Source organism: Cuculus canorus, chromosome 1 (assembly GCF_017976375.1).
Source record: "Cuculus canorus isolate bCucCan1 chromosome 1, bCucCan1.pri, whole genome shotgun sequence".
Taxonomy (NCBI): Eukaryota; Metazoa; Chordata; class Aves; order Cuculiformes; family Cuculidae; genus Cuculus; species Cuculus canorus.
This window is the reverse complement of record NC_071401.1, coordinates 120,108,639-120,131,816: the sequence shown is the minus strand read 5'-3', so window position 1 is coordinate 120,131,816 and position 23,178 is coordinate 120,108,639. Positions and strand designations below refer to the sequence as shown.

The window sequence follows — 23,178 nt, the reverse complement described above, 5'->3', positions numbered from 1 at the left end:
TCAGTTACATTTTCTCTCACTAATTATTTTAGGACTGGAATTGTTATACTTTGAGACCTAGGGGGATGAAATGTAAAAAAAACAACCAGCCAAACAAACAAAATAACTAGAAAAAAGCGTGGGGTTTTTTTTCAGGGACAGTTTTAAGCATATAGAAAGAAATGAGGAAATAGAGAATGAAAATAAATTGCAATATGCCTAACATACCCAATAACATATTTTGCTTCTGCCTCACTTCAAAATGACCCAAACGAATGTTGTTTAAACTTGGCTTATTTTGTAGATACCGTTGAGAGCCTGGTAATAAATCAAATGCCAAACAAGTTAGTTCAGTAGTTTCAAAGTGGTTTGTATACGTAACGTATAGAGACTGAATATCGCTTGTGAGTGTGACTTTAATCTCACTATTTTTCTCTGTTGAGATGTCTCCATTCTCATGGAAATGAAACACTGATTGACAGTAATGCTGTGAACTTCCACTTATTAGCTAATGTATTTTCACTGACTTTTTCATGAAAATAGGAGCCGAGCAGAGCATTATGGAATATTCATCGAACAAAATTCCAGAAAGTGAGGTCTCAGGGTCAGGAGGAGGGAGGGAATGGGAGACAGATGCCAGATTGCCTGTAGAGAGTCCAAGCATGTGTTTTTATTTGTAGCAATGATGCACATGCCTTTTGCGGGTGCAATTATTGCTTCTGCCTTTGAAAGTTTCACCATAAATCTGTTTCTCAATCTCCCTTCATTTTTGACCCAAATTAACCTCTTCTCCATACAGTTCTTTTACTTAACCTCAGTTTGTTTTGTGAATATCTGTGCACCACGATGCTGTTGGTGTTCTCTCCTGAATTTTAGAGATCGGTCTGAATTCAAATCTGTTTCTGGCCAGATTTAATTCATTAAGTATTTCTGTCTTTTCATGATCTTCATGCACTGGATTTTCTATTTCACTGAGTCATTGCAATGAACAACACCATATGAGTGAAAAAAATCATTCGCCCTTTATTTTTGGTCTCTGCCTACCATCCAGCTTTAAGCAAAGGCATATGATCTGCAAATAACTGAAACCTGAAACCTAAAGTATTTGAATATCCATTTAACATATCATGACACTTTCCTTTTAATCTATCAAACGTTTAAAAATCTGATTTCTCTTGTTCTAGCAATAGCTTGTCTTATTTGAGTGACACCTTGGGTCTAATGAAGCTACTACAGGTGACTCACAGCTAACTATGCAACAGATGTGGGGTGAAAGCTTTTAGCAGCCATGCACCTCCAAGTGGGAATTCCCAGCCCGTAAGATCTATGACATTGATACTGTGCTGTTTTCTCATGTCAGAATCAGTCTTTATTGTGGACCTGACAGGTTCAAAGTCACATAAGCTACATCTTGCAGTAGAGTGTTTCAGAGAAGAGGGATTTAAGTGTATTAGCATTTATTAGTTTTATTTAGGAAATGGACAAAAAAATGCATCTCAGTATTCCTGTACTCTCAGAGAGCTTTGAACCTTCTGTGAATTTTCTAACTTGGGTCTAATCCCTGAGCTGGGATGCTAACAAACTTACTTCAGCTTGCAAGGTGAAAAGACTGCAGTTAAATTCAACTGCTAGTTTTGCAGTGTCTAGCTGAATAGAATATGCTCTGGTTTTTAATGTACTCTAAGTTACCATAAAGAGCTAAGTATCGGAATAGAGAGTCATATTATACTATGTGCAAAGCCAGGAACTTTCTGTACCCTTTCCTTCTGGAAAGAGAAACTCTTTGATGGCTTTGGAGATTGTTTTGGGGAGAAGCAGCACGTTGCCTATGGATTTCCCCGAGTGCATGACATGCATCTTCTGTGGTACATCCTGCACAGAAGTAACTGCAGCTTGTATCAATTCTGTCAAAGCTGAGTGGCAGACTTCATCCCATGTGGGATGCAATCAACTAAATAAGGTCAGTCGCTTGGGATAGCTACCCATTCTCCAAAAGGCACAGTGGACTTCGTGAGTTCTGGCTAAAAGCTATTTATCAAGAAAGTAATTATTTTTGAGCCAAAGGTGTGTATCAGGGCCCTCAAAATAGAAGTAATCTAAGTGCATATATATGTATTTTTATTTATTTTATTTTATATGGGGTGAAATTGCCTGAAGCCTGTTTATTAGTTAATAATTCCCTCCAGGTTACCGTCTCTAATCTTGTAATGAAATTGAGTTAATAAATCCAAGATATTATTAAATAAAGTAAGTATTTAATATTACTTGTCCTCTTTGAATCCAAGTTGCAATACAACAGAATTTCATTTTATAAATAACACCTTTCGTGCTAGCACCACAGGGCATGATTCAAAAGAATCTAAATAGAACATGAATGCTGTAATCAAATGCAGACCCCAGGAAGGCAGATTAAAAAGGCATGTTGCTGGTTAGCGCAGCAGACAGGGTAAGTATAGTGGGTCACAGCAGAAAAGCTAGTTACAAAAACAACGGCACAATCAAATGAAAATTGTTTGCTTGCCCATTCCAAACCATGACTGACTGCTTCTGTGTCCGTGACCTATTTTTTTTTTAATAAAGGAAGATTTTGAGAGGTTGTTACATTTTAATTGCTTTGTACTAAACAAGAAAACAACAAAAATCTCAACTCTGTGTTTGCATCTGGAGCACACTAGGAGAATCTCTATTTATAGATAGAGACGCTACATCTGGAGAAGACTTTTCCACTAGGTTTATCTCATCTCATCTCATCTCTCCCTGTTTATCTCATCTGTTTGCACCCACTGCCAAAGGCTGTGGGTTCCTCCTATGTAGAGGAATATACAGCAGAGGGAAAAGCTTCTGGGAAGTGCCGTGGAGCTTCCCTTGCAGAGATCTTGCAAATATTCAGTTCTGAGAGCAGGACTGGCAGGAGGCAAGGCAACTAGTCTCACAGTGCTGTGAAGCCTGGGACCCAGAGACAGCCGTATCATGGTATGACTCCTGTTGCAGTGCTGCCTGGCCTGCTACACGTGCCTGGCTTTCCTGCCTGTACCATCTTGCTGTCTTTCCTCCTTGAGAGGATCACAAAGGTGGAGCAGAGGTTAATAGAGCGAACAGCAGAATTAACCTCCATGTGCTTGTCTGCAGCTGCTCCTAAGGTCTGGTCCCAGCGTAGTCTTTCTCTAAGCAGTGAGCCTTAGCTGTGTGAAGGGACGCATGGAGGGGAGACAAGCCAGCGTCTCCAAGCATTCTCCTGCCTCTGCTCGGTTTCTTCCCTGTTTCTTTGCTGAAGCCGGGGAGAGCATCAGCCTCTCTGAGATTTGTGCTTTCTAGTCTGACACAAGGCAGGCACAGAAAGCCTTAGGTTGTACTGTTGTTTTGTAAAAGGATTTTGTTTAGCTCTGTATTTTATGTGTGCGTAGGTAGAATTGCAGCCAAACGCATTTAGTGTTCTAGTTCAAGAGCTAGTCGCCAAGTCAGGAGGTAGAAAGAAAATGATGATTTTATTTATATGTCTTATATGTGTGTAGAGATGTATGTATTTGTGTGTGTAACACTGTATTATGAATGTTACAAAATATTGCATAGAGAAAGCATGTGTTTTTTAATTAGGTACCACCTCTGAGTTATTTGAATATAGGTCCCAAGAAGGAACGTCAGCACAGTTGGCTCACCAAGCTATGTAAACAAATGAAAATATTTCTTTAGGCAGTCTATTGCTTTCATTTTAACGGGTAGGATCAAGCTAGCCTAATGCAAAATAAAGAATCACAAAAGCTAGTTTGTAAACAGTATTGTGGAAATAAAAAATAAAAAAGCTTCCACGGTGGTCTGCTGTACTCAAAATAAATGAAATATTTAGTGGTGGCTGCTGCAAAAAATGAAATATGAGATCTTGCATCCCAAGTTATTAGAGACCTGTTAAAAACAGGCTGAAAAGTGCCTTTACCAAATTAAAACTTTGAAAAAGGGCACAAATGGGAAATGTCAAAAAAATAATCAGAGAAAAATTATTGTCCTTCTGGCTCTTATTATTTTGCAGTTCTGAGGCTGTGGCCACTGTTAACAGTAGTGAAATGAGAATGGCACAGTTCAGTCTCCTGAAATCTGTAATGGAAATAGTCTGCACTGTCAGGCAGGCAGTTGGAATTTACTGAGATTTTAATCATCGTTGCGTGATCTGTTCACTGCATGTGTTTTTTTGTTTAAGTCTTGTTTTCAGAAACTTTGTAGGCTTTTTTAAAAAGAAATAGAAAATTTCATTTGATTCTTGGCTTCCTGTTTTTATACTATAGCCATCCATAATGCTTAATGATACTAAATAATAAGAATGCAGTAGTACTTAATTTAATGTCTGCTATTGATCTCTGGACTGTTTAGCAAATGACTTATTAAACACATATTGCCATATACTGCCCTCACTTCCATCTATGCAAATCCCCTGAGGGCAGCTAAGGTATTGGGAACCTAAGGTCAGCTGATCAGCCTGCTAATTGTGTTGCCTTCTTAGAGATGTTGAAGGTTTTCCTCCCCATGGTCAGGATTTATCTTTTCAAATTCAGTTCTGTTATCCTTTGCACACCACTCTGCTCCCTGAGCACCTGGCTCTGCGGACACCTCTGACTAATAAGGTTTCACTTGAAAGAGCTCAAATTTGTCTCAATGTTCTTCAGTATTTCTGGCAATGCTAGTAAACATACGAGTTATGAGAAGTGAATGATGAGCTGATCCATAAATGAACAAAGAAATTCTTAGTGAGATCAGACCAGCTGATGGCTTCTCTCTGTTGCCAAAAGTCCTTTCAGGTTTAGGAATTCTTTTGTATCAGCATGTATATGCTAGATGGTCAGATTTACAATTTGCCAATTAGTCTGGTGTAAGAGATTAGATTCCCCTCCTTCCCACAGCTCTCCCCATGCTGTACCAGTGATGTCATTTCTAATGCACTGTCTTAAGAAAAGAAGTCTCTTGAAAATGCTTCTTTCTTTTATTTTATTAAGATCACCTCTGTATTGTACATCTAGAGATGCTTTAGCAATAGCTTCCCAATAAAACTCTAGCCTGAAGGAGCTAGGATTTACCATAAATTTCACATTTTAGACTCTTGGCTTTTATTTTCAACCATACTTCAATCTTAAGCTTGACTCTGCCTTATCCATCTGCATTTGTAGACTGATTGTTGCTAACAAGAGTCTGTGACAGCATTGCTTCGCCAGCAAGAACACACAGATGTAAAACTAATTAGTTTAAAAAACATGTTTTCATTTGTGTCTTGTGAATACGGTAGTCCTCAGGAATCCAATGAACTAGGCAATTTTTTTGAGATTTGGGAAGCTGGGTTTTGGGATGGGCACTGTACGTGTTCGGAATTGCAGCTCTGTCTCAAACAGAAGAGTCCCCTTGAAAAAGAGTGCAGATTGAGATTGCCCAGACACTTCCAGTTATCTCATCATCTTTTAGTCTTTTGCCTTACTTCTCTGAAATGGGTCCTCAACTGCTGTACTGTGCTTTCCTAGTCCTGACCCAAAACAAAGCATTGTCAAGCGCCTGGGTTCTCCTCAGCAGTTTGTGACCTTCTAACACTGTACACATGAGGCAAGTTTCACAAGGTCCCTAATAATGACTTCTAGCATTCTGGTTTCTCATAGACTCAGGCCATCCCCCATTCTAGGTCTCCAAATGTGCTTGATAAATTATTTGAATTACTCTTTCAATTGCCATCTGTAGTTCCTCATGAAGAGACTGGTATTTGACACGCATTATGCCAAATCATGCAATAGTCTTTTGCAAAGCTAGGGACCGTACTGAAATCACCAAACTCGTGTCACTTGTCAGCTACCACACAACAAAATACTCACTCTGTGCAGACTGCAGTTGCAGTATTGTGAGAGGAGAATGAAGGTGTTGCAACTCCGGGCCTAAAATATAAAAAATTCTGGGGAGGTGCAAGAGAAGAGAAGTTCATGTACCTTGGGTTTTTAAAATACATATACAAAAATATTATTACAGATATGCATGACAAAATGCATTAAATGTTCATATTTTTAATAAATAAATATACACATATATACATTCAAATATATGCACTGTGACCTTCTCCTCCTTCCCCTTGCCTTGAACTTCCTCCATGAATGCTTCCTAATGCCAGAGCGATGATCAGATCTAAAGAAATTTAGCACTACATGAAACCTTGGAATAGTGACATCTGTTGAATTTGGACAGTTTTGTTTGTCTACTGGGAAATCGCATGAACTTCCCAATATTTTTTTTTTAATTTGCCTTGCCCTCCTCCTCCTCCCCCCGCCTTCCCCACAAGGGAGGGTAGCTTTAGGAGACATGGCTTCTTTTTTGCTTTCTGGTGTGGTGTAAAGTTTTCCATCGAGAGACAATAATGTACATTCCTCTGGCAGGACGGGATGGATTTTTTTGTTTCTCTTGCTGTTGTTTATTTATAAGACATTTCCTCTTGCTTAGTGGAAGTTTGATCGTAAGAGGCTCCAGTGATTTTCCTTCCCACCTCTCCCCTCCCTAATTTCTCTGCCTCGGCACTCACTCTGGAACAGAGCGAACTCAAAAAGCCCATCGGCACAGGGCACGCTTCGCAGCCAAGCCCTGCCACTCTCCAGAGACTGTGAGGTGATTCTCCTTCGTCATCGCTTGGACAAGGAACCACAGCCCTGGTGAGTGGTGAGCTCCCAGAATTTGATGTGTCAAGGCTTCTATTCTTGGGGCTGCTGCGGCGAAGCAGGAAATAAAGGTTTTTTTGTTGTGTTTTGCTTTTTTTTTTTTTGCCTTTTTTTTTTTTTTTTTATAAAAACAAAATCGCCAAGAAGCACAGAGGAATATGGGGCTTGGAGCAGAGGCTGCCAAGCTGAGGGCAGGGAGCTGTGAGTAGCCAGGGCAGGGGGGCTGCACCTGGCTTGGCATCCCAGCTGCCTGCAGTAGGGGTCCGGGGGTGAGGGGGGGCAGGCAGAAAGGCTGGGTAAGCTGGGGTAGGGAGGGCATGCGAGAGGAGGAAGGAACGCTAATCCTTTGCTTGGAGTTTCTGTCTGGCAAGTTTTCATGCCTCTGTGTTCTGAGCATTTACATTATGCTCTGAATACCTGATTGCCCAGCCAAGCAGAAAAGAAACTCTACAGTGGATGCATAGTAAAAGAAAATGTTTCTGTGGAAGCCACCTCTGGGAATAGGAAGAACTAGTTGGTTTATAGGCTGCCTGTCCATTTGAGGGGGAGGGAAGGGTTGGATTTTTTAATTTTGTTTTTATTTTTTTCATTTTGTTAACTCTCTTGTTTTCCTTCTTTGTGTCTGTATGGAGAACTGGCAATCAGAAAGAAATGTACTTTGGAGAACTTAATATACAAAATCTTGGATGCTAAAAAATTAAGTGTCTCAGACAACATCAAGGTACTTATGTAGAGTTATTTCCAGCTGTTGGATAGGGACGCTGAGACATAGCAGCAGCGATTTGCTCAAGTCCACACGGGAAAGCCAGTGAAAGAAAAAGGAGTAGGATGTGCATCTCTAGTTTCAGGCCCAGATTGCTCAGGGTCTCATTTTGTCCTCTCCTGCCTTGCTGAATGTATCACTCCCATTAATCTTTTACTACTGTAGTGCTAGAGAAGGCCAGGGCAGTGCGTGGGCTGTTCCATTCATCTGTCATCATCTCCCATATTATCTGGCTTGAAGAAATTAATAATTTCTTGACTAACATTTTCTACTCTTAACGAAGTAGGCATATAAGAAGCACAGGGTAGCGATCAGAGTATTGTATTTTAAGGTATTACCCTGTTCTTTTAAAAGTGTCCCTGGCAAAAGAACAAGATGCTTAATGGCACCAACGTATCTCAGATGGGATGTTAACTAGGAACCATTCTTCTCACTCTTGTCTTGCCTTAAATTGGATTCATTCAGTAGATATATCAATAAGGATCTCTTTCTGACACCCAGGGAGACAGCCCATCTCCGAATTCTACTGGTCACCTGTGACATACAGAGAAGTCCAGTAGTCACCTTTCCCCTGGTTTCATGCCCAGTGTAAGTCGTGAGAACAGTATGTAAAGGCAGGCACCGAGTAGTCTTTCACTGGAGTTATCAGAGGCTTTGACATTGACTTCAGAACTGAGCTCAATATCAAATCATATCCAACCCAAGTTAAAGTATTTAGTATTTCTTTTAACCAATAAGTAAAGTCATGCAAGATTTCGTGGTTTTACTGCTTGGCAATTTTTGCAAATATTTTCATTGGTTGCAATCCATGCGGGGTTCTCAGTCCCTCCCCCTGCTGCAATTTCAGCCTGAAGTTTGACTAAGCCTGAAAACTTCAAATGGAAGATAGACAAAACCTCTGAGTTTCATCTGAATTTGCATTATAACCATAAAGAACTGCGAACTCCTCTTTTTTTTTACAATTGTAAGTTGACCGCAGACCTTTTTCAGCACTGAGCAGTGAGGGTTAGCTCTTTCTTTTCATTCCCCAGTGCTGTGGAACCTCTCTCTGAACCTAAACTAAATCACTAGCTCTTAACAAAACCCGCAATTAAGTTGGCTGATACCCTCAGTAGAGAGTCCTACATACACATAGAAATAACCTTTAGGTACATCAAAGCCCCAATCCAAATGGTCCCAGCTTTTGACTAAATTGGTGTTAAGATCCTGACTTGGCTGTTGCATCACCTTTCTTCAGTATACTCAAAGCAGCTGACAGATCAGAACATCCCAAACTTTCAGGCAGTTCACATCACAGATAGAAACATAATGGATTTTTTTCTTTTCTCTAAATGGGCTATACTGAACGCCCACACACACTTTTGGGTCTGATCTTTGAAGCTTATCTCTGATTTACTTTCTCCCTCCAGGCAGTGTAAGTCTGAAAGACATAAGCACTTCTGAAATGGAAAGTTCTGAAAGCACAGTGCTAAATGTCTGAAACTTCAAACTTCTGCCTGTATAACACTTGTTCTTTGGATATACTGAAGTCAAGGCCTGTCACTCTGGCAACTTTCACCAGGAAGGCAAAACAATGTTTAATCTCTTTTTTAAGAGTCTCTGTGTTGCTCCAAACCTCTCAATGTTTAAATTATTTAATTAATGTATTTATTCTGCAAGTCCCCCCGGTAGCAAGGGAACTTGTCTTCACTGGTATTTACGTACAGCAACGTGGCAAAAATTGTCAGTCTTTCTTATTATAGTATAAGCTGCTTATTGACTGTAGTCCAAGGTTATAATGGTTTGTCTATGGTCTAAAATCATTAGGATGAAAATCTGCAATTTCAAGTCATATTTTAACCGTCTGTTTAAACACTCTGGGGTGGTTAAGATGATAAATCATCTCATTAGTAGTAGCTTCTTTGTCTACTGTGTGATAGTTTACCATAGTCACTTTAAAAAATGGAAATGAATACATATGGTCATTCTTTAATGGATGCACTGTTTGCTTCTAGCAGTAGCCATTTTAGTTACAGCGTCCTTTCCAGCTAGTTATCTCAAAGTGCTTTACATGCACTGCCAAATTAAACCTCCCTCTTTTACCCATAGATAAAATGGGAAAGGTATCATCTCTTGTCTGACACAAACAAATAGCAAAAGGTAGACTTTCACTTCTTTTCAAGCCACCAGTATATACTTTTGGGGAAGAGAATATATATTTATGTAGTAGAATCAAAACCACTGTTTTCTGCACAACAATTTTGTTTGATGTGATACGCTTGTTGTTCTGTGAGTGTTAACTGCATCAGACAAGAACAAAGCACAGAAAAGGATGTAATGATAAAGGTACACAGATTCATAGGTGCCAGGAAACTTCAGAGGTACAAGAACATAAGCTATATCCAGAGAAATTTTTTTCAGTAAAAGTACATAAAAGCAACTGCCTCATTTTGAGTACATTGCCCATTTGTAGGTATGCAATTTTTTTTTCTGTATTTTCCAAAAGTTGAACAACAGCTTGTTTTCTGGGGTCACAACATTGACACAGCATTAATTTCCCTTCCTATAAATCAGAAAAGAAAGTGAAACTTGATTTTGAATTAAGTCATAGGACAGGGAAAGTTAAGAAAGTAAACTGTGAGTTACTGAGGTAAAGCGGCCACACAGATCACTAATTATCAGCTGCAAAATTGTGTTGTGACGTGGAACATTTCAACAATTAATTCATGTCCTCAGATAAAGGATGAAGAAATAGCAAGGTGCATGAATGGTAAAATGAAGATTTTTCTTCCTGTCCTGGGCTGGGAAGTGGGGTGGGTGAATAATATAATGAGAATGGAGGGAAATAGAATAGGCATTAGGAGACCTGAATCTATGTCCCAGATCCATTGCTGTGTGATCTTTACCTCTGTCTGTGTCTCACTTACCCACTTTTAAAATGGAAATATTTTTTTCCTGCCCTCACAGGGCTACTGGAAAGGAAAACTTGATCAGATTTAGCCATAAGCAGGTGTGCTTAAAAAAAAACCCAAACCTGTGAATGTAGTACGTAGATTCCCCCTGTTGCCGCCTTGCTTGTTTTTTCCTCTGTGTATGTTTTGAGTTCCTGGAACCGAGGCGAGTTCCAGAGCTAGCATGGGTCTGCGCTGCTGGCAAAACAAAGCAGGTGCAAATTACGGTGGAAGTGAAATAGCTGCTGCTTTGAGGCAGTGGAGTGCCCAGTTCACCTCAGGGTTTATGTCTGCATTCACAAAACATGGCTATCATGCACACCCTGATTCATTAGACGTGTTATCTGGTAAACAAGAAGCCTAATCATATTTTAGCAGGAACATTCTTATGATAAACTCTGCTTTAGTGAAACTCCATGTATAGTGCAATTTCTCCCGGCCGCGTATATTACACGGTGAAGAAAAGCTACCCTGCTGCGTATCAGAAGGCTGTAATTTCATTTAGGGGTTCTATTGACATCGTAAACTGCGAGAGCAGAGCTCAAGTGGCTATTTAAGTCATAGGAACTTCAGACTGAAATTACTGCCTGGCAGTAACTGGTCCTCCCCCTATGGGCCCCCATGTATATACTTCATGTTTTCATCCCTTTGCCTATAAATAATAAATCTGTTTGGTGGCTTTGAAAGAGACTTCCAAAGTATCAGTGTTACCCGCCACCCTCATGGTCAGTGCTGCCTTCCTGACGACCCAGGGAAGGAGTGGGAGCCTCAGGCCAAGGTGACACCATGCCGGGAGATAGCCAGTGCTCCAGGGCTGCTGCTCCACTGTGGCTCGGGACATGTCTGCTGGCTGTGGGCAGCGAAAGGTGAATACATCCATGCTCACTAGTGAAGCTGTTTGTCACCATCATAGCTGACACACTTGACCTTTCCCACTCATAAGCTGTAGTTATCCTCCCTGGCACATGTGAAGATAAATACACTGTGCCACCTGTGATCCACACGGCTACAGCACATCTCCTATTTATACCGTGCCCTGCATGCCCAGGGCAACCCACTGCTGGGAGAGCCAGAGAGGGCACAGGTGCAGAGAGAGGGCTCAGCGCTGCCCCAAGTCCGAGCATGGGAGAGCAGAGCCAAACTTCCCCCTGGTGGGGTCTGACACACCTGCACAAAAAAGATTTCCGCCTTCTTTATTTTAACATTTAAGTAATGCGCAGAGCAGCAGCCACATTGACAGAAGTTCATATATTTCATCCATATGGGCTTGTTTGAAGTCAGGGAGCATTTGCTTTTTATCAGGAAACCAAGGTTAACCGTTCATTAGAGCTTGTCAAGAAACCTCAAATTTAAGCCAGGCACAGGAAGAGACTTTCAGTAGGACAATAGACAAGAATCATTAGTTTTACATGCCATAGATACCCGGTGCAGGCATTTTAATTTGACTTATCTGAAAACCAAAACATCTCAAATTCACATAAATATTAATCTTTATTTCCTTTATCCTCAGGTTTTTTTTCAGATAGAGGGAAGGAAGTATTTTGTACACTCAAAGTTTGCCAGACCTTGGGGTGCAAGATAGGTGCTAAATTACCAGTGGGAACAGAATTACTATTTACTTATTTTCTCTGAACCAGTTTGTCTGTTCTTACATTTCATTTAACAGAATGATGATTCACCATGTTAAATTATAAAAAGCACACAGTGATATTCTTAGTGTTTCCATTCTTTATAAAGGAAACTTTATTTTGCTTTTGGAGGTAGCTTTTTCCTGGAAAATCAATTAAATCATTGCTTCTCCTTTTTAAATGCCACCATCCTGTGATTCCTGAGACTGTGGTACGGCTTAAATGAAACAGCAGCTCTGAAATTAAAAAAAGAAGGTTTATATAGTTATTAGACATGGCAATCTGCAGTAGCAGGGCAGACTTTTCTGTTTTGAAGGTATGCTGTTCACGCTTGCAGTTCAGCTAACTTTGAGCAACAAACTACACTTCTTAGTCTGGATAGACCATTATTCTAGAGAATATGTGTTCAATATTCTTGGTGAATCTGTGCGAGCGGCTCACACACGTGTGCACAGCATAAATGGGAGAGGTGGATTTTGAACTGCATGTTGCTGGGTGTGGGTGCTGGGGGTGCAGGGAACTAGCACCACTCCTTTTTCTGCTTCCATCCTAAAAAGCACTAATCAGGTCTTTTTGTGCCTTCCCTTACCCACTTCCCTCCCTCTGCTTTATGGACTTCTGAACCTTGTTATGACTGAAGATGCTATGCTGGCTGTGTGCATACTGCAAGTGAGAAAAAAAAATGAAGTCCACAAACTGTGGATAACAGCAGATACCCACACTGCAGTGAAATCAAAATAGGATGCTGTATGCCAAGACACAGAGTTCTCATGGTCCTTATCTCTGTATGGAATAACTGGAAGTGGTTACAGTTTTCTTCATTTAGTGTAACTGAATGTATCGAGGGCTGAATATCTTCAGTGAGATATTGACTGTCTGATGGCATGCGTCCTAATTTCAGGACGTGATGTCCTGGCATGAAGATAGGGTAGCCTTTTGTCCCACAGAATCTTGAGTGCCTGAAATCTAAAGCTATGTTACTGTATTGGTGTCTGTCCAACAAAGATGTGTGTTCTACTTGTACCATGTGGAAAAATGAATAAAATATCTAAAGTTAAAAAACAATTCATAAACACCATATGCACATACATACTGCATGCACAACTTCTCTTTGAAAATATTACAATGGGACACCCTTCCAGATTCTGGTTGTAAAAGACTGTAACTTAATTTCTTTTACAGGTTTTTAGTAAAAAAATATACTGTAACAGAGTCTGTTTCCTTCCAAATCAGCAAGAGTATAGTAGAATAAAATGAAATATTGATCTGTCTGTCTAACATACAGTGCTTCTGAAGCTACCGACCTCTTAACTTGTAGGTGCCAAAAACTAATTCACACTTGGGGATACTGAGGCAGAAATTGGTGAGGTGACTAATCTAACACCATGCCCTGATGGAGTCTGTCTGACTGAGTCAGTCCCCTGCCACAGCTACTTTGATTAACTTGCCGGAAGAGCTGGTGTAGCCTGTATTTGAATGTGGAAGTGGAGGGCTCCACAGGTCCCTGAGTCATGTTGTGTGGATGAAGCCTGCTGCCTGGGAGCCAGAGCCTCTTAGAACAATGAGACCTGGCCCTAGGTGAGAAAAGGTTCTGATCTGAGCTGTGGAGCACCAAGCCTCTTGTGGCATGTATCTTCTTGGGGAGGCATCATCGTTTCTGCTGAATGTATGGTTCACCAAAAATCATAAGGAGAGGCTTGAGTGCTCTTCTGGTCTCATCTCCTCTTTGATTCAGCAGTACTGTCGTTTGTTTTTGCTGGCTTAGAGTGCAGTGTCTTTGTGATTCTGGAGAGAAGCTGTGACACTGGGTTAGAAATGAGATGGATGGCATGGCTGCAGTGGGGAAAGAACAGAGGCTATCTGACACGTTCTTTCTTCCCAGCTCCGAGATCTGCATCTGGGTTTAATATTAGATAGGATCACTGAGGATAATTGTGGTTGGCAATTTTTACTTTTTAATGACTTAAAATGACCTCTGATGTATTAGGAGCATTGCTCCGTAGCATGAGTCTGTTGCGAGACTTACTGCTTCCACTAGAATGAGAGATGCCAATGGTACCGCTTCATCCATATTGCCGCTTTCAGCATGTGGTACCCTGCAGTGTAGGGAACACCACAGCTGTTTTTACTTTAGAAATATTAGTAGTCTGTCTGATATTATATCAATGGGACTTGCGGCTCCATAAAATTCACTGCTCTGTGGAGCAGAGACACAAGTACAAGGGCAAGCTGAGTCATTGGCTGTATTTGGATGTGTTTTCACATACTTCTGTGGGGAAAAGATGTATATTTGACAGGAGGAAGGCTAATTCTTCTCTGTCAGTCAGTGGAAGGCAGAAGGTTTAGTGAGAAGAGATCAGATGGGCTTGAATGAATTTTGTAATTCTGAACGTATCTAGGAAATAGAGCTGAATGATGTATAGAGGACTCTTCTGTCAGTGTGGAAAATTAGAGATTTGAACAAGATGAGTTTAATACTGAAATGAAATGAGGAGAAGTTTATGATTAATAGGGTCTGACAGAGACAGCATACTTATGTGTAATTTTGGAGGCTTAGGAAATTATCCTTGGGTAGATGTGGGTCTGAGGGCTTAAGGTGAGAGAAGCGGCCCCACAGGGAACCCCAGCTTGCTTGTCTCTTTTCAGTGAAAGACACAAAAGTTTTACACAGCAGGCGTAAAATGGAAGAGGTAAATCTTCATTTTCAGAAATTCAGAGAATCTTTTAAAACATTTTACAAGGTAGAGAAGATAAATTAGGAATGAAATATTTGCTGAGCTGAAACAGGCCTTTGGTTCACCTAATCTTTTGTCCTGTTTCCAAAGCAGCTACCATCATTCTTTTTAGGGCAAGATGTTTTCCTTCTGGATACTACATCTGCCCAGCTGAGCAACACGGAATGCTAGTTGTGGAGGCCAGGTTTTCTGACCCCTGTGGTGATCAACCTGCATCCTGAAACATCAATTTGTTACATTAACTCAGAAATGGCAAAATATGCAGATAGAGGAAATTTGCCTCGTCTTACATGGCTACAGATGCAGCTCATAATCATTAAAATTACTCATTGGCCTGTGAGGAAAACATAAAGAAAATTATTTTGTATAAACTAACAGAAAAGGGTAAGATTCACAGCTCACTTGTTATCTTTATTCTAGGCAACAAATTAGCTGTTATTATATTCTAATGAACTTTAGAAGCATGGGTTGTATTCTCCTCTCAGGACATGGTGAGGATCTATATATTTTGCCTTGCACCCTCCTGTTTTGAAGTATTCCTTCAGAGTGAGAATTATTTCTCCTCTGAACACCTTTACATTTTTCCTGTGTAAGAGAAAAGCCATGTTCCATACTGATATTTTCTGACTTACAATTATCCATGTAAAGTCAGCAAATGCAGAATAATTACTTCTAATGCAGAATTTGCAATAAGCAAGTATTATTAGAAATGGGGAAAGTGCAACTCTGGTCTTTGCCTGCCTCTCTCCCGAGTGCCATCTTAGTGCACTTTTCTTGAGGTGGCACTCCCACATTAACTTGTGTACAACCCAAACAGCTGTTTATAATCTGTTGTGTGTGTCTTGAAATATGATGGAGATACTTAGAAATTATATTAATTTTGGTGTCCACCTCCTCTCTTCATTAAAAGTTGAAAATTGCTGTTCAAATATTTCATAATCAAAGATTAATCCCAGTCTACCTGCTCCAAATCATATATTATGCCTTCTGGGAGCGAATCCCAAATCCCTGTTACAATTTGGATGCTCTCTCCTCTGGGTATTGATTACAAATTCTGGTTATTGTTCACATACTTCGTCATAGGGGGAATTAATCTCAAGTTACTGTCTACCGTTCTGGGACTGAAAACTACCTATAATTAAGATTTTTCTATTAAATGGATATTGACGATGAGCTTTTCTCTCTACATTTTTGGGATTATCTTCTGGCAGGGAAACTCCATCTCAGCTCATGGAAAGATTCGTCCTGCTGAGTATTGTGACCACCAATATTCAGGCCACTGTGAGTGCAGGCGTTTTGCGGGAGCCGGTGGCATAGCTGGGGTGTTCTCTAATGTTGATGTTGGGTAAGAAGATGCAAATATTTTCTCAAGGACTCAGCAAAGTAGAGAAAATAGGATGGCAAAAGAAAAACAGAAACATTGCATCAGAAATGTAGAAGAAGATGCGAGTGTGCAGTTTAGAAATTCTGAAAAGCCCTACAATTGCAAACCAGTTGCCACACAAAAGTCTTAGTTATGTAGAAGGGAGGAGTAATTTGTCCTCCTATTTGGCAGTGGGTAGTATGAAAAAGTATGAAAATAGTGTGGTGAGAGATGGCAGTATAAAAGCACCAGACAGACCACATATTTTTGATGTGTGAATCTGTGTTTTGTCTGATTAGTTTCAGCAACTTTGACTACAAAAACAACTACTATTATTTCCACGTAGATGCAGTCCTTTTCTTTATAATGATGCAAAGCACAGAGAATTATTCTTCAGTTCCATATCTGTGTCTATGCCTGTTTCTTCATGGTCAGAAGATCGGATGAGAACAGCGCTGAATTTCAGAGACTCTGGAATCCGGACCTAGATTTTTGTCTTTCAGACCCACCACTGCTGCTAATAGACATGGTGTTTCCAGTGGCAACAGTTGGCTCACGCATTCTTTCACACTTCAGAAGAGATCTCCATTTCCTTTTTTCCCCCCTCTTCTTTAGCAGTGGGCAGCCTTGCAACCTTTTGATCATACCGACTTTGTACGTTACATGACTGAACTCAGCTATGCCAAACATCCTTTTAGAAAGTTTGACATTTGTGCCATTTGAAAAAAGAGAGGGAGTGAGAAGGAAAGAGAGGGAAGAATGAATCCTGGCGGCTTCCTCCTGCCCTTTTGATTAAGAGTGCAGTAAGGCAGCAGAAGAGGTGGGAGTTTTAACAAGCAGGGGGGTGTGCAAGCCAGTGCTGATCTGTGATGTATGCACACACATGCACACAGATGAAAGGAAAGAAAAAGGTGAAAGGTGGACAACAGTAATCAGAAATGACTACAAGAAATTAATTAATTGATAGAAACTATACAGCAACAATCAGAGACTACATGAGACAAAGGAAGTGGCCTGGGGTACTATCCTAAACCAAGTAAAGGAGATTGAATTCATTCCCTTGCAATTGCTATTTTGTGTGTATCTTCTATCCATATATTTATGCAACTAAATTAACTACTGTAACGTACACATGCATAAAGAACAGGGACAAGACAGCTATTCTAGTATTCGCAAAAGAAGAATCATAGAATCATAGAATCACTAGGCTGGAAAAGACCTTTGAGATCATCAAGTCCAACTGTATCTGTTCACTACTAAATCATATCCCTAAGCACTTCACCTACCCATCTTTAAAACACCTCCAGGGATGATGACTCAACCACCTCTCTGGGCAGCCTCTGCCAGTGCCCAATATCCCTGTCAGAGACGAAATCTTTCCTAATGTCTAATCTGAACCTGCCCTGGCGCAACTTGAGGCCATTCCGTCTTACTCTATCATCTATCACTTGGGACAAGAGACCAACACTCACCTTGCTACAACCTCCTTCCAGGTCATCAAAGAAAGTGATAAGGTCTCCCCTCAGCCTCCTCTAGGATAAACAACCCCAGTTCCTTCAGCCACTCTTCATAAGACTTGTCCTCCATCCCCTTCACCAGCTTTGTTGCCTTTCTCTGGACACACTCCAGCACCTCAATGTCTTACTTGTAGTGAGGGGCCCAAAACTGAACACAGGATTCGACACATGGCCTCACCAGTGCTGAGTACAGGGACACAATTGCATTTCCTTCTCAAAGAGCGGCCAGCCCTCTTGGGCTCCTTTGTCCTTTAGGACTGCTTCCCAAGAAACTTTATCAACCAGCCTTCTGACCAGTCCGAAGTCTGCCCTCTGAAAGTCCAAGGTGGCCATTCTGCTGACCCCCCTCCTTTTTTCTTCTAGAACTGAGAATTCTATCATCTCATGATCGCTGTGCCCCAGGCATCCTCCAACCGTCACATCTCCCACAAGGCCTCCTCTGTTCACAAACAACAGGTCTAGCAGGGCACCTTCCCTAGTCAATTCAGTCACCAGTTGTGTCAGGAAAAGAAGGCTGTTGCATAACTTCGGACAAGTCATAAGACTTTTTTGTGTCTTCTAACTCAATCTCTTCATTTAGTTAAAATGCCAAAGGCTTATTGGGAAAAACAAGTGTCATAGCCTTGCAGTGAGTTAGAAAATTGCCCAGCTTGCTCTCTTCCCAACATGCTCAGAGTTTTGCTATGTTTTAGAAATTTTATCTTCCTTTTTCTGTTCCTCCAGAAAAGAGACAAATCTCCCAAGAAAATTTTGTTACTGTCTGCCATGTGAGGCAGTCTTGGGGCTGACAGTTCCTCAGTTATTATTGTTCAATAAGAGAGAAAGAGGGAGAAAGGAAAAAGGACGCATGAAGAGAAATAATAGACCAGACGGGGCAGTAGTGTTAGGCTGCTCTTTAAAAGTCCAAAAGAAAAAGTACTGAGTGTCTTAAAGTAAGTTTGCAATGATGTGTAAAATAATTCTCTGTGTGAAAATCTATATTGATTTTTTTCTTTGTTTGTATAGTTTGTTCTCAGAACGGAATGGCTTTGACATTTTGCCTTCTCATGTACTTAATCAGTCATTTGTGTCATCCACTCCTACACGCATGTGTGCTCTGTCTTCTCTCTGGCTGTCAACAGAGTATGGCTACTTGCTACTTCATCCAGATCTTTTATAGAGCTATGGGTAACTGACAGTGGTGCTGGAGACCCTGCTGCAACTCTGGTGTGTGGTGTGTGTGGTGGTAGGAAAGACATGCATTGCATGGTGACAAGAGTGAGTAGCACGAATAACTGACCGTCATAGTCCCTGATACAGTTGATTGCCACAATTGCCAACCTACAGGAGTGTGTCGGCTTTCGAAAACCAAAGACTTCAATGTCATCAGGAGCTGGAGGTTACTGTCAGAGTCCTTGCACTTGTTTCCACTTGGCTTTGCAGTTAGAAAGGTAGCTTTGTGTCTTAAAATAAATAAATTTTTTTTTTTGCTTTGGAGAAGGTAGTCACAAATAACCCGACTGACAAGATGATGGTGAGAACAAGTGCCTCTTGAACACTGCTCTTGCTAGTAGCCCCCATTCTTACAGTAAGATTTTATAGCTGCTGTTGTCAGCAAAGTCTCGTGTGACCAAAGACAGAGAACTTAGGGAACAGTTTTAAGTGTTGACTCTTCTGCAGCAAAAATATAAGGGAAAAACTACAGGGTCTTGCTGCTTGGCTTTTCATACAGCATTCAATTTGCTTGTCAGGATTCTCTCAGCTACCCCAGATTTTCCTGCAATGGGCGTGGCTGTTGTAGTGGCAGCAGCTTCCCTTTAGTGTCGGCATTGTCAGACAACTGTGCTTTTGAGGGGTCAGGAACTGAGCGTGTGGGTGTCACTTGGTGTCACCGCATTGAAAAAGATGCACGGGCAATGGGGGCAGTTGAGCCTTGCAGAATCAGTGTCTGTGCCTCTGACAACAAGGGACCAAATGGCTTATGCCGTCCCACTTCCAAGTGCCTGTGTGCAGAGGGGGTCACTGAAGCCAAGTTTTTAACACAGTTGGGTATAAATAGTCCATTTTTACTTCTGCATACATCATCTACATCATCCCTTCACCTCCTTCCTTTTTAAGTGATGTCTTATGCATAGATTTGTCATTTATGCTCCAACTGCATTTTGCATTATTACATTTTAATGATATTTGAAGTTCTTTCATACATATTTGAGTTCACTGATATAAATGAAAAAAGAGAAATAATCAGCATACTTGGTTTATCTGATGGCATAAAAATGTTATATCATAACTTTTGCAATTTCTTGGATAAGATCAAGCACAACATCAAATACTAAGAGAGGGTCCAAGAACAGCTGTCTATCTGAATGGCTCTAAAGTTAGGGTCATTTGAAGTCAATAGCTGAACTTTGCAGTTTGGCCCCATTTGTACCTCAGATTAAAAAAAATCATTTAACCAATTCTACCCCTTAAGCTTTGTAATTTGTGTGTTTGGTTAAAATGAAACTGAGATCTGAGTGGCCCTTGACCCTCCTTTTTTTTTTTTTCTTTTCCTGTAAAAACTAATAATTTGCATATTGACTTTGAGGATGCTCTGCATGATCTAGAGGGTCTAACCTCTTCTACCCTATATCTCCTGCCAACTTACGATCTGTTATAATCTATTAGGAATCTTGAGGCTTGAGGGCAGAATTTTGTGTAAGGATAAAAGATGCTTTCATGTTGGTGCTGTGGGATATTTTTTTTTTTTAATTCTTTCTCTCATTCTCCGTTTCATGAAAATTCATTAATCTGTGACATTTAAAGACTCTGTCTGAGAGGTGTCTGGAGCAGCGGCCGGCTGCATACATCAATAGTTTCTCAGAGTCTGGCACTCTGTCAATATTTGGGGGCCTCAGTAACAGCACTTAAATGCACTGCCTGCCAGCCGTCACGCTCTTAGCATGTCTGTAAGAGTCTGAATGAGCGGATATTAGCACGTCAAGTCCTTTCACAACTGGCAACACTTTAGAGACAAACTGCTTGGTAGGTATCTCTCCTCTTCCCTCCCCTCCTGTTTTCTGGCATGTCTTCTTTGTTTATCTGATGTGATTTATGTATTTACACACAAATATGCATCCTGAGAGGAGGCACCATAAATCCTGAGGCTAGAGGTGGTATTATGATGTAATCTATATAACAATGGAAATGGGCTGAAGCTGGATTTGAACCCAGAACCAGATTAAGCTTGGGTTGAGTCAGGTTGAGTCCTGGGCCAGTTGAGTCAGGAACAGAGTTCTGTTTGGATTTCACGGTGCCAAAATCTTTAGAGTTTAGTTCCAAATAATGAGAATCTTGGACAAAATTTTTACAGGAAGTGCTACTGTGGCATTATTTCAACCAGCTCCAAACCAGAAGTGGAAAACAAGCCATTCCAAGACTTGGGTTGTATTCAAATCAAAACTGTTAGAGCAGGTTCAGAATCCAGACCTTCTGTTCCTTTTTTAATCCTATCCCACTGCATAAATTGGATTCACAGCTGACTACTACTCTAGATTACCCATGAAATCTAGCTTCTCAGTGGGGAAAAAAACTGGGGAAGCAAAATACAACTTTTCCTTCTTTCCTTTGGTGGAATAGGAAGTACAGTAAAGGAAATATGGATTCACAGACATTTATTGCTGTTGTGCTCCTCTCCCCTTTTATTTAGTTGAAACATTATGGCCAGAGTGTAAGCAGTGTCTTTTATCACACAGTCACTTTTATTTTCTCTTTACCCATTGTGCTTCACCTCTTACTTATCATGTTGCTGGATCTATGGCTCTGAACCCAGGTTGTCTAGAGTAGTGAATGGTTACAGTGTCTGGAAGTTTAGATTGGCTTTTTAGAGCTGAATTACAGGCAGAAAGCAGGCCATGAAAATCCATCTCAGTGTCTCCATTTCTAAGTCTCCTTAGAATATTCTTTTCTTCACCTTATTTCATGTCACGTATACCAAAAGGAGATGATGTGATGGGTGCAGAGTGAGTGCTTCATTAGGGACATTTTCCTGACTGAATTTTGGGAACAAATTCCTAAAAGAATAAATCCAAATTCAGAAGCTCCCTGAAACCACTTCCTTATCATTCCTATTTCACAAGTCCAGTAATGCCATCCAGTACCCTTCAGCTTTGACCTTGAAACATCCTTCAGTGCTAGCTTGAGTCAACAACTTCTTAATCCTTTTACTGTAACATTCAGAAAGGTGTTTTTTAAGTAATCTTCCAACCTTCCCCAGTAACACCTGCAAAAATTTGGCTTGATAACAAAATAGACAAAATTATTCTGCTAAAGCTATTTTGCAAGAGTAAGTCAACAACAAAAATAGCTAACTACCCCTTCTCAGTTATTTCTTCTGCTCTTTTTAGCACCCTCTTATCTGCTGTCTTTATCTTGATTTTTCCCTTACTCTAACTACAGCTGCATCTGGTCTTCATCTTCCTGTTTGTTGTCTCCACAGCACCTGCAGTTATACAGTATTTTGTCACCTATTGGAAAAAAAGGAAAACCCTGTGAAAGTTTACAAATGTAAACTCACTGTAGAGGCAGTGAGTAACAAGGGATGCATTTATCCCTGCTTCAGGCCAAGCAGCAAAGGGAAAATAAACAGGCTTAAATATTCTGTGAGTATTGGAGATGCATCTGGCTAGATGGCAGCAATGGCAAATAAGTACAGACAATTGTCAGGGAGGAGGGTTTATTTTTAATTATAATAATTGCTCCTTTAGCATGGTGTGGGGCAGTCATATGTGGAGGGGAATTGCCCACTTCAAATGATGCCCTTGGCAGCGTCTGGTGTGGTCTGTATGCCTCTGGCAGTTCCCTTACAGGAGGCTGGAGGTGAGGCACAGCCAGAGGGGTTGTGAAATGGCAGTGGTGTCTCCTAGAAGTGAGCAACAGCCTCAAGGATGGAGAAAAATAGCATGGGTTTAAAGCTACATTAGGAAGCCAGGATATTTGAGGCACCCAGGATCAGGCCCACACAGTAGGAGTAATCACCCCATGTACTCTACAGTCATGGAGTACAGTAGAGACAGCTCTTTATCAGTCTCTACTTTGTGCTGCCTTTTACAGTCTCAGCAAGGTAACACACAAGCTTAATGTAACCCACGCACCTTTTGTACCCTGGGAGTACATCTCAAGACATAATGGGGCACATTTGCAGCTCCGTCCCCAGTGTTTTAAAAACGTGACTGATGTTATTGTCAGTGACAGCCTTGTGTGCTCTGAAAATCCTCCCCACCCCCAGCCCAAAGTGCTACTCATTGAAATCGAAAAGTTTGTAATGTTGCATTTGTTTCTGTTGGTGTTGTGTTTATTTTCTGATGAGCTCTTAAATTGTCTTTTGGCTAAGGTTGGCCTTGTAAGATGTAAGCGGTCTTCAAAGCAGAGGCAGATCTTCTCCCTTCAGCCTCACAGGCTGTTCCCACCTCTATACAGGCACTAGACTTGCATTTCCCACTCCTACCAGTTAAAACTGTTTGCCTAAAGCCCTGCACAAAATTTGGACATTGCTCGTGAGGCTTTCCACAAAGTGACTCCTTCAATGCAGCTACCTTCCCTTCCTTGGAGGGATGAGAGGATTTGCCCCCAAACAAT

The 23,178-nt window shown here is 40.9% G+C and overlaps 1 protein-coding gene across 24 annotated transcripts in view; it reads left to right on the top strand.

Moving 5' to 3' along the window:
• Positions 1-23,178, top strand: part of ZBTB20 (zinc finger and BTB domain containing 20) — a 492,045-nt gene that overhangs the window by 296,855 nt on the left and 172,012 nt on the right. Inside the window, exon 1 of one of the 24 annotated variants that reach the window (XM_054088625.1) lies at positions 6,526-6,641. The exons of the other annotated variants lie outside the window; for them this stretch is intronic. The gene's annotated coding sequence lies outside the window, so the exon portion shown is untranslated. Of the gene's footprint in view, positions 1-6,525; positions 6,642-23,178 lie in introns of those variants that run through there. 24 annotated transcript variants of the gene reach the window in all.